The sequence below is a fragment of the Balaenoptera acutorostrata genome, chromosome 4, assembly GCF_949987535.1.
Source record: "Balaenoptera acutorostrata chromosome 4, mBalAcu1.1, whole genome shotgun sequence".
Lineage (NCBI taxonomy): Eukaryota > Metazoa > Chordata > Mammalia > Artiodactyla > Balaenopteridae > Balaenoptera > Balaenoptera acutorostrata.
The window spans coordinates 142,709,885-142,724,281 of NC_080067.1; the positions used below are offsets into that span (position 1 = coordinate 142,709,885).

At 42.2% G+C, this 14,397-nt stretch overlaps 1 protein-coding gene and 1 pseudogene across 4 annotated transcripts in view; one reads left to right on the forward strand and one right to left on the reverse strand.

Moving 5' to 3' along the window:
* The window catches only part of SETD4 (SET domain containing 4), a 430,129-nt gene that overhangs the window by 318,707 nt on the left and 97,025 nt on the right, over positions 1-14,397 (reverse strand). Inside the window, exon 14 of one of the 4 annotated variants that reach the window (XR_009008196.1) lies at positions 3,833-3,919. The exons of the other annotated variants lie outside the window; for them this stretch is intronic. The gene's annotated coding sequence lies outside the window, so the exon portion shown is untranslated. Of the gene's footprint in view, positions 1-3,832; positions 3,920-14,397 lie in introns of those variants that run through there. 4 annotated transcript variants of the gene reach the window in all.
* LOC103006794 (60S ribosomal protein L23-like) lies at positions 873-1,282 on the forward strand (annotated as a pseudogene).

Below are 14,397 nucleotides of genomic sequence, written 5' to 3' on the forward strand. Positions count from 1 at the left end.
TCACGCCCTGACCTTGGAGAGGACGATGGAAAGGGGGATGCCTGATTGCCTTCCCATTTATAAACTGATTATTTTCCTATTGGCACCTTCATTCTGCAATCACTGACATAAAATCTTTTGCCAAACAAAATGTAAGAAATGAGAAATTGATTGGATTTCTAAAGTTTGCTTTGAACTCAGCCATTAATAAGAGGTTCTTTTAAGAAGAGAAGTCTATAGAAGCGACTCCACACCAGAACCCAGCTGTGCTACTTTCCGAGGAGATGCGGCCACACCCAGTCAAAGCGTAGAAACTCAGTCATTTTTAACTGAATTGACAGAGAAGTACTATTCTTCTACCAAAAAAAAAAAAAAAAAAAGGAAGGAAAGAATGCTTTCATGTAGATCTACGCAAGCTAAACTTACACCAAAAGCTCATGCAAGGTCGATGAATAACAAAGTTTTCTGCTCCCACCACAGACTCCTTGCCATGACGTGGCCCTCCCAGACAATCTTCCCCAGAGGGCAGCTCAGCTGCTTCCTTTCTCTTCTGCAGGTCTTCATCCAAATGCCACCTTCTAGGCAAGGCCTTCCCTAACCACCTGTTGACAATTGTAAAGCCTCTGCCCTACCATGCCCACCTGCTTTCTCCACTCAACTTTCCTTTATAGCGCTTCTATATCTGCGATTCTTTACATTTTGTCTAGTCCTTTATTCTGCGTATTGCAGGTCTCCCCTCACGAGAAGGGATGCTCCATGAGGACCAGGAGGTAACAACCCCTAAACAGAAATCATCATAGAGCAGACACTCCGTAAATATAATGATATAAAATGTTTAAAATGGAAAGTCAAAATAAAATCGCCCAGCTTTTTGTCGCTTTCCGGCATTCAAGATGTCAAAGCAAGGACATGGTGGGTCCTCTGGTGTGAAATTCCGGATTTCCTTGGGTGTTCTGGTTGGAGCCATGATCAGTTGTGCTGACAACACAGGAGCCAAAAATCTGCATATCATCTCCGTGAAGGGGATCAAGGGACAACTGAATAGACTTCCTGCTGCTGGTGTTGGTGACATGGTGATGGCCGCAGTCAAGAAAGGCAAACCAGAGCTCAGAAAGAAGTGGTAATTAGACAACGAAAGTCCTACCGGAGAAAAGGTGGTATGTTTCTTTATTTTGAAGATAATGCAGGAGTCGTAGAAAACAATAAGGCGAGATGAAAGATTCCGCCTTTCACAGGACCAGCTGCAGAAGAATGTGCAGACTTGTGGCCCAGGATTGCATCCAATGCTTGCAGTGTTGCATGATTCTTTGGTGTATTTGTAAATAACTAAAAATAAAAATTATTTGCTCCCCCCCCAAAATAAAAATTAAATAAAATAAAATCGCCTGCCACGAACAAGTAACCACCTTCTCTCCACTAAGGTAGACAGTATGGTGAAGCCATTGCCCAGTGAGCCGAGGATGAAATAGGAGGAGAAACATTGCTCATGCCCTGGCACATTGGATACTAAGCCTTGTGCCTTCCATTTCACCTTGGAGCCCTGATCCCTGTGCACACCTCCACCTGAGAGACTAGAGGGAAGAGGGGAGATGTTCCCTCTGGTTTCCAGCTTGCTTGTCAACTCACTGGTGAGTTGTATCCAGGACCGACTTCACGGGAATGCAGCCTGCATCATCCCACAAGGCTCTGCACTCGGAAGGGACCCTATGTTTGGTTTAATGCTCTGCTGTCCATACCTTGAAATTCTTAATAATTTTACCTTCCAATTCGTCTTTTATAAGTGAAATTCAGTGGGACAATGGAAGATGTGTATGAGCAGAGGAGAGTCATGAAATAAAGGAAAAACCTTCATATTTTAGTACCTTTAACGGCACTTTTCCCTACTTTTCAACAAGCAGCCCCATTTTCACTTTGCACTGGGCCCCCAAAATTATGTAGTCGGTCCTGGTTGTATCCATGTTATTTCTGGAGAGCAACAAAAACTTTCTAAGGTAAAGGAAATCCATTCTGTCCTATATGGTCTGTTCTCCCAGCTTGAAAGCAATGGGGTCATCTTTTTGGCTGGCAATGACCCCCATCACCAAGCTTAGATTCAATTAAAGTAGAAATTAAGGATAGCATTTGAGGCAATGAGTTGATTTTGGAAAGAAAGAAAAAAATAAAGAAAACTCTGTTATAAAAATAATTACTGAAAATGTTAACAACAGTAGCTTGGAAACTCTTTTTGTTGTCTGAGAACTTTTCAAAAAGTTATTTATTGAAATCATATGACTATATCTACTACAACTACACCATGTACGAAAAGAAAATGGTTTAATCCACCTCTTCCTGGGGAGAGTAGAGATTAGTGACGTTACCCAAGGCGTCTCAAATACTGGAGAGAATTTGGCCATTCGACAATGACGCAAATTAATAAAAGGCAATGCACATCTTTATTTTCACAACTTCCTAATTTTGAGAAAACTCTATGAACTCACAGGTTAAATTAAGAAAAAATTTAAACGAGCTGCTAAAAAATAAAAGTTAGATGGGTCATTCATACATTAAATGATCATGATACCCAAACTTGGTAACCTGCAAGAAATAAAATAGTTTAACCTCATATTCCCAAATGAGTAATATTTTTCTAATAGCCAGCCCTTCCCTATGTCTCTATTTCCAGGATGCTGTCAAAGAAGATGCAAGACCTGAGCAGTAAAATCAAACACCTGTAGGGGCCACACATAACACAAATGTGTGACTCAGATTAGATACAAGATAACAGAGGAGATGGGACAGTAAGAACTGCATGTGTCCCTTATAAAGAGGTGTTTCATTTCGTTTTGTTTTGTTTTGAAGGGGGCCTGTGTTATTCTGGGTCTTCTGAAAAGCAAAAACCAAGAGAGGATTAAATGTACGAGTGATTTATTAAGAGAAACACCTATGAAAGAACATGGGAAAGGAGCCAGTCTCCAAGAGGTGACGGACCGTGATGCAGGTCTGACGTGAGGGAAGGAAGGGAATTTGCATGGATGCCTCCTGGCCGCCTGCAGCTCTACAGAAAGCTCGCCAAGGCCACTGGGGGAGGCCTGAAGCCACCATCAGAGGCGTCCCATCTCTCCCAGAAATGGACCTGCCTCAGTTTCCTGCCTCACTCAGCCTTGGAAGGCATGGCCTCAGTACCAACCAGTGATGGATGCCAAAGCTCAGAAGCTGGGGCTTCTGAGAACCGCTGGAGGTACGAGGTCATTCTCACGGCCCTCAGGGTGCCCACAAAATACACCTGCAGACCCGCAGGTTGAGACTCTTCCTGGGCCCAGGTTACAGTTACTTTCTTCATTCTCTCGACATCTCTCCCTTGATGAACCACTGTTGTCTTCCTGTGTCTATACATCTCTTCAGACACAAGGAGAGTTTAGTCATCCAGTTCAGAGACATTGAAAGGATTCATCAGTTGAAAAACAGGACTTGCACTGCCAGAAGCAAACATTTTCAAAACCAGCTGTCCTTATAGATCTGTCGGAAGTCAGTCACTGAAGCTGCCTTCAGGCCAGAAAATTTGGATCAGGTGTCAGATTGTTCCATGTCCCCACAGAGGTCACGGTGCCCTTTGCTGAATGTGGTTCCAGAGCCAGATAAGTTACGTAGGAACAAACAGCATTTTTTTAACCAGTTAATTTTATACCAGTTTTTGAAACATAAAGGAATCTCTCATCCTCTTCTTTTTATACAGAAAAGTGTTCCCCTTGGGAAAGTTCCAATGATTCCACAGTTCCTCCCATGGATACAGAAATAGCATCAGTGTTACACTTAAAAAGTTGAGAAGACAAAACCCTGAGCACTTCCAGACCCAGGGCCTGTGAAAGTATTAGCAGCAAGTGTTGCCACACAGCAGGGCTGAAAGTATCATGGCTGTATTCCCCAAGGGGGCCTCAAGTTAGCAAAATTATTCTGCTGAAGGCTGAAAGAAAATAAAGAAGAAAGCTCCCTGTAAATACAGAACCAGTGAAGAGAACAACAACAAAAGGGCATCCTTTTAAAAACACAAATGAAATATGAAACACGAAGGAAGATTAACAGCTAAGCCTTCACAGGGGGGAGCCAGAAAAAGAGGAAACTTTGTTGTTGACATGTCCAAAATGCCACCTGAGAAAGCTGAGTGCAAGGGGCCTATCATGGGGAAACGATGGTCTTCTTCAAGATCTTTTCTCTAAAGGATCCAATGCCCCTAAAATAACATGGCATGCATTTTGGGGAAGAGATGAGTAGAGAAATACTTTGTCAAGCGCTAACATGGGGTGATTGCCAGGGAGCAAGCAGACGACTGAATAAAAAGGGGAATGACAGTTATATGAAGGTATAGATTAAAGAAAAATCCACTAAGTGTAAACTTAATACATGTACATTTTATTGATGTAAGTTATGCTTCAATGAAGTTGAAAAATCTTAACAGAAAAAAAAACACTAACATGGGGTATAGAAGAATAAAAATGTGAGACTTGGGTGTGAGCCACATTTTACTGATATTGTTAACCAAGTGTGTGGTTACACTGTGTATTCTAAAAATGGAATCGTGACATGATCTGTGTGTTGCCTTTCCAAGTGATGTGTCTTCTACTAGGACATTCAAACATCCTCAAATCCATCCTGACCCCCAACAAACAGCCTGCCCTCATGTTTTCTTTCAGGAAATGGCAGCCCTGTCTATTCTGGAAACCTATCCATGTTGGAAAACTTCTCTTCTCCAGCCTTATACAACCCATCATCAAGACCTCTCGGTTTCACTTTCTCTTGACTCCATCTGCTTCTTGTAACCGTAACCTCCACCCTGGTCTAAACGAAGGTCACTTTTTTCCTAGTCTCCAGAGACAGCCATCCAACTGGTCCCCTTGATTCGACTCTTTCTCCACACTCCCCATCCTTCTCCAAAGAACAGCCAGTGATCTTCCCAAGACATAAATGGCTCATATTGTTCCACTGTAGTCTCAACCTCTCCGGTGCCTTCCAATTCTGCTTTAATTACAAAGACCCTCATCCTCAACATGCCCGACAAGATCATCATGTGTGTAGCCCCCCCTTGCTAATACATCCACCCCATCTGCTCAGTCCCTACATAGCAGCAACGCCGCCTTCTTCCGGTTCTTCAAATACTGTGCTCTTCGTTGCCTCAGAGCCTTTGCAAATACTGTTCCCTCTGCCGCCATCTCCTCACCTCTTCCCTCCTGCATTTCATGGAGTTCAGAAGGATTTTCCTCAAGAAAGCCTTCCCTGCCACATCCTTAACTATCCCGTCCCAGAATAAATGAGGTCCTTTTCACACTTTTTGTAGCATGGTTGCCATTTTAGTGTATTTATGGGATGATTTGACTAATCTCTGTCTTTATATCTAGAGTGAGGCCAGGAACCATGTCTGTTTGCTCAATTATTTCCCTTGTGGCTAGCCCAGCACCTGGCACAGAGGTGAATAATTGTGTTGGATGGATGGATGGATAAGTACAAAAATATTATAAATGCATAAACCAAATACATCTTTCCAGGGGCAGAAATAAATTTCCAGTGTAGATAAACGCTAATGGGTAAATATACCACATTTTCAATGTTTTAATTGTTTTGAATAGGTAATACATTTACATGCTTCAAATCTAAAAGATATCCATTGAGAAGATTTGTTCCTACCCTGTATCTTTCTATTCCATTCTTCACCACCCCTATAAGGCACCCTACTTCTACTAGTATCTTATATCCTTGTATCTTCACGCAGATACAAGCAAATACATGTTCTTAGTTTCACTTTTTCTTACACAAAAGAGAGCATGCCATACACACTGTCAGTTTACCGAGAGCTTCTTACTCTTCTGTACAGGTGGGTGGTAGTCTGCTTATTTAACCCTTCCCCTCCTCTCTGTCTTTTGTTCTTTCAAACAAGACTGCCATGAATAACACTGTGCATGTGTCATTTTGTATGTGTCCAGGTCTGACTGTAAAATCAACTCCTACAGAAGTAGGATAGCTGGGTCAAAGTGTAAATACACTGGTAATTTTGCTAGATTGCCATCTATATGCATTTTAAAGTCTCATTTTAGAAATCCATAACTTCGAAAAAAGGTAAGTTAGGAGATAGTGGGGTAAGCCTCAGAGCCAGAAATGTCTGGGTTTGAATCTCTGCTCTATTATTTATCAACTATGTTAGCACAGGTTAGATAACCTCTCTGAGCCTCAGTTGTGTGGCTTCAAACAACTCCCAAACCTCCATCTGCAGCTGAAACTCTCCTCACTTGTCCCATTGCCAACTGGATACCTCCTCCTGTTTGCCCCACATCCTTAAGCTGCAAATATTGAAAACAGAACTCACAATCTGTCACTTAAACTGGATTCTATTCGTGCATTCTCCAGTCATCCAGAGACACAGAGACCTGAGGGTTTTCTTCTGCTCTTTCCCCTTCTACCCACAGCCCCAATCCAGTCACCAAATCCTGGTCATTCTTCTTCCCCAATCTTCCTGGAATCTGTTTCTCCCTTTATTCTCTTTCCCTCTGTCCCACTGTAGCTGTTCATAGCTTCCCAACTGCACTGTTACAAAAGGGACCAGGCTAGTTTCTCTGACTCTGGTCTCAGGGCCTTTTAGGACAATCTCGCTAACCAGCTGTCAAGTGATCCTTCTAGAACACTAACCAGGTCTTGTTTCTCCCTGGATGAAAGCCACTTGTTTGTCCTCCGCCTTCTGGGGGCAGGTGTCTAAATAAACAGCATGTAAGCCGTATGAACCACAGCCTTCTCTCAGCTTCACCTCCAGCCCCTCGCCTGGCCTCTGGCTACAGCAAACTTCTGCCTTCCTCTGGGAACCCATCTCACCCAAACAGATTTCTCTTTGCACAAGGAACTCTTCCTGTATGTTTTTCACTCATTTATTCATTCAGCAAATATTTCTGAGTGGCTAAGATGTGACATTTATTCTTTAATTTAAAAAAAAAAAAAAAAGATGTCTGGCATGCCTCAGGCTACTGGACCCCCAGAAGCTTCATTGGTGTAACAGATCCCTGAATTTCCATAGGGTAAATCTCCCAGCTCTGCTACACAGGTGTCTTACTAAGGCAGTATTTCTCAACATGGCACTATTAAAATTCAGGGACAGACAATTCTTTGTTGAAGGGTGAGGGTTGTCTCAAGCATTGTAGAATGTACATCCCTGGACTCTACCCACTAAATACTAGTTACTCACAATCCCCCATTTTTAACAACCAAAAGTGTCTCCAGACATTCTCAGGTGTACCCTGGGAGTTAAAATCCCTTGATCGAGAACCCCTGTATTAGGGCATCTATGATACTTGCAGCACCCTGATCAGTAAGTCCAAGTAGCATGATGTCATTAATAGGTGGGCAGAATGATGTTCGGTAGAATGTCAGGATGAGTAAGGTCCCAGCAGACATGTAGACAGCGAATGTATACTGCTGCCCTTGCCATGTGAAGGCCAACCACTCTAGATTCTCCCCGTTGATGGGGATTGAGAAGAAAGCATCTGCTAGATCAGTAGTCCCGTAACCAAGTTTGAGAATGTGTGTTGATCTTCAACATTCAACACATTCAACACATCTGGCACAGCAGCTTCAAAAGGGATTATCACCTGAATAAGTTTAAGGTGGACTAATAACACCTGCCATAATTCATCTGGTCATTACAGGGATGCAATGGGTAAATTGAATGGAGATATTACAGGAACCACCACTTTGCATCCCTTATGTCTTTGATGGTGAATATCTGTAATTCTTCCCTAGGATACAATATTATTTCTGATTACCTATCTTGGACAATGGGGGAACAACAGTTTCAGATAGTTTTATTTGGCCCTTCCTACCATAATGTCCCACACTCCACAAGTCAGAAAACCTACTGGGAGTTCTGCCAACCATTAAATATATCTATCCTATTTGGGAATCTGAGAAATAACCACAGGGTAGTTTTGTGCACCCAAAGAGCCATTATAAAATGGACTTTGGGGAAGACTTAATTTGTCACCTGGCCTCCTAAAGCTGCTAATCTAACTATGGGACCACCAGTATGTGGCATTTCAGATACCCTGGTACTACTGTCAGCTTAGACCTTATATATAGTAGTTCTCAAAAAGTCTGGCTAGTCCCCATCCCCTAGCACTAGTTACTTGGGGAAATATCTACAGATCCCTTGAAGGGGAGGATTCGAGGAATAAATTTTCATGTATACTAGTGAGAAATAGTAATGTTCTTCTTCAAGAGGACCTCAGCCTCCCTTAGAATCTACAGATTCTAGACATGAAAACTGACCTACATTTGAAAACCAAGCAAGAAGCCATAATTTTCCACTGCAGTGACTGATGATAACATTCTGCTCTCCAGCTTTCGTTTTTGTTATTATTATACAATTTTAACAACACCCTAGTCAGCTGTCCATCTGTCTCCTGTCTAGAAACACCACAGTCTGTTAGTCATTGCCACAAATCTCTGAAGGTTAAGGCACCCTAACTGCTACTCTGTGGTGCTTCCGGTTATAATAAGCATGGCTACCTTTGCCTCTGGTGGTTAAGAGCTGCCACCTAGTCTTTTAATTGTGGAATCTCATTACCCCCATTGACATCAAGGAGTCTATGGCAATGTTTATCACCATTAAGCTCAGCCTACAGAAGACAGACACCAATCTCTCAAAGATGTCAGTGAGCCCTTAATTTGTGACTTTGTATTGCCTTCAGAGGAAGTGTCCTCCAGTCTCTTTCAAGAAACAGAGTTAAGTGGAGGGTTCTTAGGTCTTACATAGTAAATCCATTCTAATCCATCCCAACTCTTTGAGCCTTACCCTTTCTTCACACTCCTGCACCTCCACTTTATCACCTGTAGGCCATCATCCTGCCTAAATGTCAAGGAGCCACCCCTACAGACCAGCACCAGGTGACCATGACAATCTAACACCCTCAAGACCCACTCCTACACATCTTTGCTGGTGCACATTTGACAGTTCCTGTATGTCCTCTGACACATAGATTGTTTTCCTTGGAGCGGAGAGCTGTGATCAGACCTGACTCTGGCTATTACCCAGGAGACAACAAGGGATGATAGGGACAGACAGTGAGAAAAACAATGGTCAGCTGTGAAGCATCTCCTCTGGGAGGTCATGGTGTGATCCCCTGGGAAGGGGAGGCTGATCTCTTCAAGTCATTGGGACAGCTTCTGGCAGCCGGGAAGCTTCAGGCCATTTGGGATCCAATATTCTCAGTCTCAACCAGGCAAATGTCACCATCCCAGGGTCCCACTTTTTTCCTCATCAGGGAATTTCCTTTGACATTGAGGAGCCACTAAGGCTGTACATTTATTCTTTTTTTTTTTATATTTATTATCTAGTTACTTTTATTTATTTACTTTTGGCTGTGTTGGGTCTTCGCTTCTGTGCGAGGGCTTTCTCTAGTTGCGGCAAGTGGGGGCCACTCTTCATCGCGGTGCGCGGGCCTCTCACCATCGCGGCCTCTCTTGTTGCGGAGCACAAGCTCCAGACGCGCAGGCTCAGTAGTTGTGGCTCACGGGCCTAGCTGCTCCGCGGCATGTGGGATCTTCCCGGACCAGGGCTCGAACCCGTGTCCCCTGCATTGGCAGGCAGATTCCCAACCACCGCGCCACCAGGGAAGCCCTGTACATTTATTCTTTACGTTTCTAACATCTTATCATAAGATCCTGCTTTAAAAGTCTTCTGCCTTGCAGCTTGAGGAGATGAGAACCCCCTTTACAGCTACCACAGGAATACCCTGGCTTTCAAAGAGAGGCTCAAGATAGCACCTATCATTTTTTTGCAAGGCTTCCAGAGCCTTCAGAAGTGATTACCCCACATTACCGTCCTAATATTTATTGCCTCAAAATGGATTGAGTGCCAAAGTGAAATGATATCCCCACACTTTACCTCTACCTCCTCCTCATCCTCTTTAACTTCGGATAAAGGCTTTAGTAATCATGATGCTACCATGTGTGGAGGGTTGTCACCACGCACTCACCACTGCCAAAGTCCACCAGAGGGCCTGCTTTCTAGAGCCAACCTAGGTTCCCACTCTCTTGGCCCAGGTTCTCTAGACGACAGACCCTGGGGCATATGTTTATTTGCTAGTACTTCATTCAAAGGTGTGATCCTAGAGAAGGGGGTGGGGGAGGGATAGAGCAGCGAGGCAGGGGAGAGGGAGCCCAAATGCACGAGGGCAGGGTACTGAGTTGGCCAAAGCTTTGTGACAGCCTGGCTGATTGTGCAGCCTCACGTGATGTCTTCAGGAAGGTTGTAGGAACTGTTGCATCTCAGAACAGTTTCTAAGGAGAAAGGAAAAAGAACTCATTGACCAGCCCCTTCCTATCTGCCGCCTCCCACTGGGTGAAGTTGGCCCCATGGGGTTTTCATCTCTCTACATTTCCAAGATGTCCCAGCCTCCTCCGGGGCGGTGGCCTCTTCTTGCTGGTCAGGCTGCACGGAGAGTGGCAGCTGCAGTAATCTGACGTCGTGACCACAGGATCAGAGCAAGTCATTGCTGGCGCAGCTCCAGCCAGCAGGCAAGAGGGAGGTGCAGATCTGGGCGGGTACAGAAGCTGAGTCTGGCACAAGCCCTGAACACTACCCTTGCATTTGGATTAAATAATGTCAATGAGTTGGATCTAAAGGAGGTCATTTCAGCACAGACACAAGATACAACAACGTGCGAAATCTTTTCTTATCCTTTTCAAATTCATGTCCTTAGATTTTTTTATTTTTTTAAGAAAGAAAGCTGTATAGTAGCTAAGATGTTGACATTTCCTTAATACATTCATTGAACTTGAGAAACTAACCACAGATTTTCAGGGAATTCTACCTGTTTAACCAAGAAAGTTAATGTAGGAAGCCAGAAATGTTTTAAATTATAAATTCTATGCCACTGGGCACAGTCTAACAGCTCACTACTGCTATTCTGTCAGATGGATTTTTTCTCTAACTAGTGAAATTGCATAAATTCTCCACTTCTATTTGTACTTTGTAGCCAAAGCTCCTTCAGCTTCTTACAGCCTCACCAACTCTCCAGCTGAAGGACGTCTCTGACTGCAGGGCAACTCTACCTGTGTGCTGCAGGGGAAGAGTTGACTTGTCCGAAACTACAATTTGGTAAAATACAAGACAAAGAGCTAGAGGGAAAGGAAAGGATTTTTTTTTAAAGTCTCCCATTTGTACTAACCGTGAGCCAAATTGAATTTGAGGGACTTGTGTATTTTAATTGTAAAATGTACTATATCTGACTTCATTACAGATTCTGCTCTTAAAGTGACATATTTTACCTGGATTAGGAAAATTGTTCTTTAAAGATACTGCAGTGATGAGGAATATGGGATTAACAAACTACTATACATAAAATAGATAAGCAATGAGGATTTACTGTACAGCACAGGGAACTATACCCAATATCTTGTAATAACCTATAATGGAATATAATCTGAAAAAACAAAAAAAGAATCACTATGCGTTACACCTGAAACTAACACAATATTGTAAATCAATTATACTTCAATTAAAAAAAAAAGATACTGCAGCAAATTTTTTATTGCTAAGTGTCATTTTGTGATATGAAGAATCACGACTTATTTTATCTGTTTTTTACGTTCAAATCTATCCAAAAATCTTTCAGGACAATATCCCGATATTTCACATCGAACTTAGGGCACAGTATCCAAAACATGCTTCACTTTTGTATTAAATAAATAATACGATGCAATACAAAGCAATACAGACCAAAATCAGGAGCAAAAACAAAAATGCATTCGATGGCATACGGGCAGATTTGCCGTGGCTGCAACGTCTCCTGTTACAGCCTACCCAACGTGCTGTCACCATATCATTCTGGTTTTGCATTCAGTAAACCAGCAGTCACGTGACATTTGGATGCCGAGACAGGGCAAAGTTTAGAGCATAATCTTTCATTTTAATCTTCCATCCTCATGAGATGTGACGCATATGCAGCTACCTTTGGACTGCTCGACTTCCAAACGTCCACTCCCTCCCTGCATGGACACAGGCTCACAAAGCAACAAAACTGATAGCTCTGAAGTAGAGACAGCCCACACAAAGTTAACCAGCAATAGGAATATGGAGTGGTTTGGGGTTTTTTTCCCCTCTGTTAACATGAATCTTTTAGACGGGATCAGAAAGGGACTCCCTTAAACATCCAAGCAAACAACAGCTACCCTTGGATCCCAGCCACAGCGCCCTCTGCTGGGTATCGAAGAGGGTCCCCCACAAGCATACTTTGCTTTAGACAACTATTTTTCAATTTATTCACTTTCTGGAGTAAAATGAGGAAGAAAATTACGCAGTTAAGAGCCATGTAGGAAAAAAGACCTCACACAACAAAGGTATCCACTAAATGCTTGGTGAATGAGTGAATGAATGAATGAGTCGATGAACATATCTGAGCATGACATGGCACAACAAGCATTTTTTTGAACCTCAGATCCTATGTAACCAGTCAAAGCTTTGGTCAGTTAAACTAAGCAATGTCCTTTTTTTTTTTTTTTTAATTATTATTATTTTTTTGTTTGGCTGTGTTGGGTCTTCGTTGATGTGCACGTGCTTTCTCTAGTTGCGGCGAGCGGAGGCTACTCCTCGTTGTGGTGTGCAGGATTCTCATTGCGGTGGCTTCTCTTGTTGCGGAGCACGGGCTCTAGGTGCGCGGGCTTCAGTAGTTGTGGCACGCAGGCTCAGTAGTTGTGGCACACGGGCTTAGTTGCTCCGTGGCATGTGGGATCTTCCTGGACCAGGACTCGAACCTGTGTCCCCTGCATTGGCAGGCGGATTCTTAACCACTGAGCCACCAGGGAAGTTCCAGCAATGTCTTTTTAATCTCTTTCTAAAATACTAAAAACAGCTATCACACTTATTTTAAAAGTAATAATACTAAAATATGGAAAATAAGAAATGGAAGTTCCCAAAGTCCTATTCCTTAGAGGTTATCTCCCTTAACAGTTTGCAGCATATTCTTCCAGGTTTTTTCCCCATGCATATATAGAATATACGTACATATTTTTAATAAATGGGGTTCTAAACTGCATACTATTCTGTAAGTAATTTTTTTTTTTTTTTTTTTTTTTTTTGCCGCACCACACGGCTTTCAGGATCTTAGTTCACCCACCAGGGATTGAACCCAGGCCATGGCAGTGAAAGCACCAAGTACTAACCACTGGACCCCCAGGGAATTCCCTGTAAGTCATTTTTTAAATCTAAGTCTCTATTACAGACATTTTACATGTCAGAATATATAGTAACTATATTTCACTTCTTTAAATGCTAAATAATATTCCATAAGTCACTTAACTTACCCCCTATAGATGAAGTATAATTGTAAAGTCAAAAATATAGGCACTTTTTAAAAACAGACATTATCAAATTTGTCTCTAAAAAATTATACCACCAGGGCTTCCCTGGTGGCGCAGTGGTTGAGAATCTGCCTGCTAATGCAGGGGACACGGGTTCGAGCCCTGGTCTGGGAAGATCCCACGTGCCACGGAGCAGCTGGGCCCGTGAGCCACAATTGCTGAGCCTGCGCGTCTGGAGCCTGTGCCCCGCGACGGGAGGGGCCGCGATAGAGAAAGGCCCGCGCACCGCGATGAAGAGCGGTCCCCGCACCGCGATGAAGAGTGGCCCCCGCTTGCCGCAACTGGAGAAAGCCCTCGCACGAACCGAAGACCCAACACAGCCAAAAATAGATAAATAAATAAATAAATAAATAAATAAATAAATAAATAAATAAATAAATAGAAAGAAAAAAAATCCTTTAAAAAAAAAAATTATACCACCATCATCAATACTGAGTACTGTTAGCCTTCTTAATATGTGTAATCTCATGGAGAAAATGCTATTTCATTGTTTTAATTTGTATTAATTTGATTATCAGTAAGGATAAGCAATCTCTTCTGCTTATAAGCTATGTATACTTTTTCTTCTATGAATTGCTTTTTCATAACCTTCGTCCATTTTAAATTGGATTGTTAACTGCTTGCTTACTGATTTGTAGGCACTTAGACACTTCTCATATTAACCTTTTTAAATTATATATGGTGAATATTTTTCCCAGCTTGATATGCTTTTTTTAAATTGGGTTATATAGCTTTTAGTTATATAGAAGAGTTTTGTTTCACTGTTATCAAATATGTCATTCTAAACCATTTGACTTCTGGGCCATACGTCATTTTTTTTAAATGCTTTGCTCACTCCAACATAATGAAAATATTTCCTATGCGCTTACTAGTATTTTAAAGATTTTTCTTAATGTTTAGATCTATAATCATTTCAGATTCACTTTTGTATGTGATGTAAGTTAAAGATATAACTTTCTTTTTAAATGTTTTATTTCTTAAGTCTTAGCTTATTTTTTAATTTTACCAAATTACAGCCAGCTGTGTAAACATAATGCGTTCAATAAT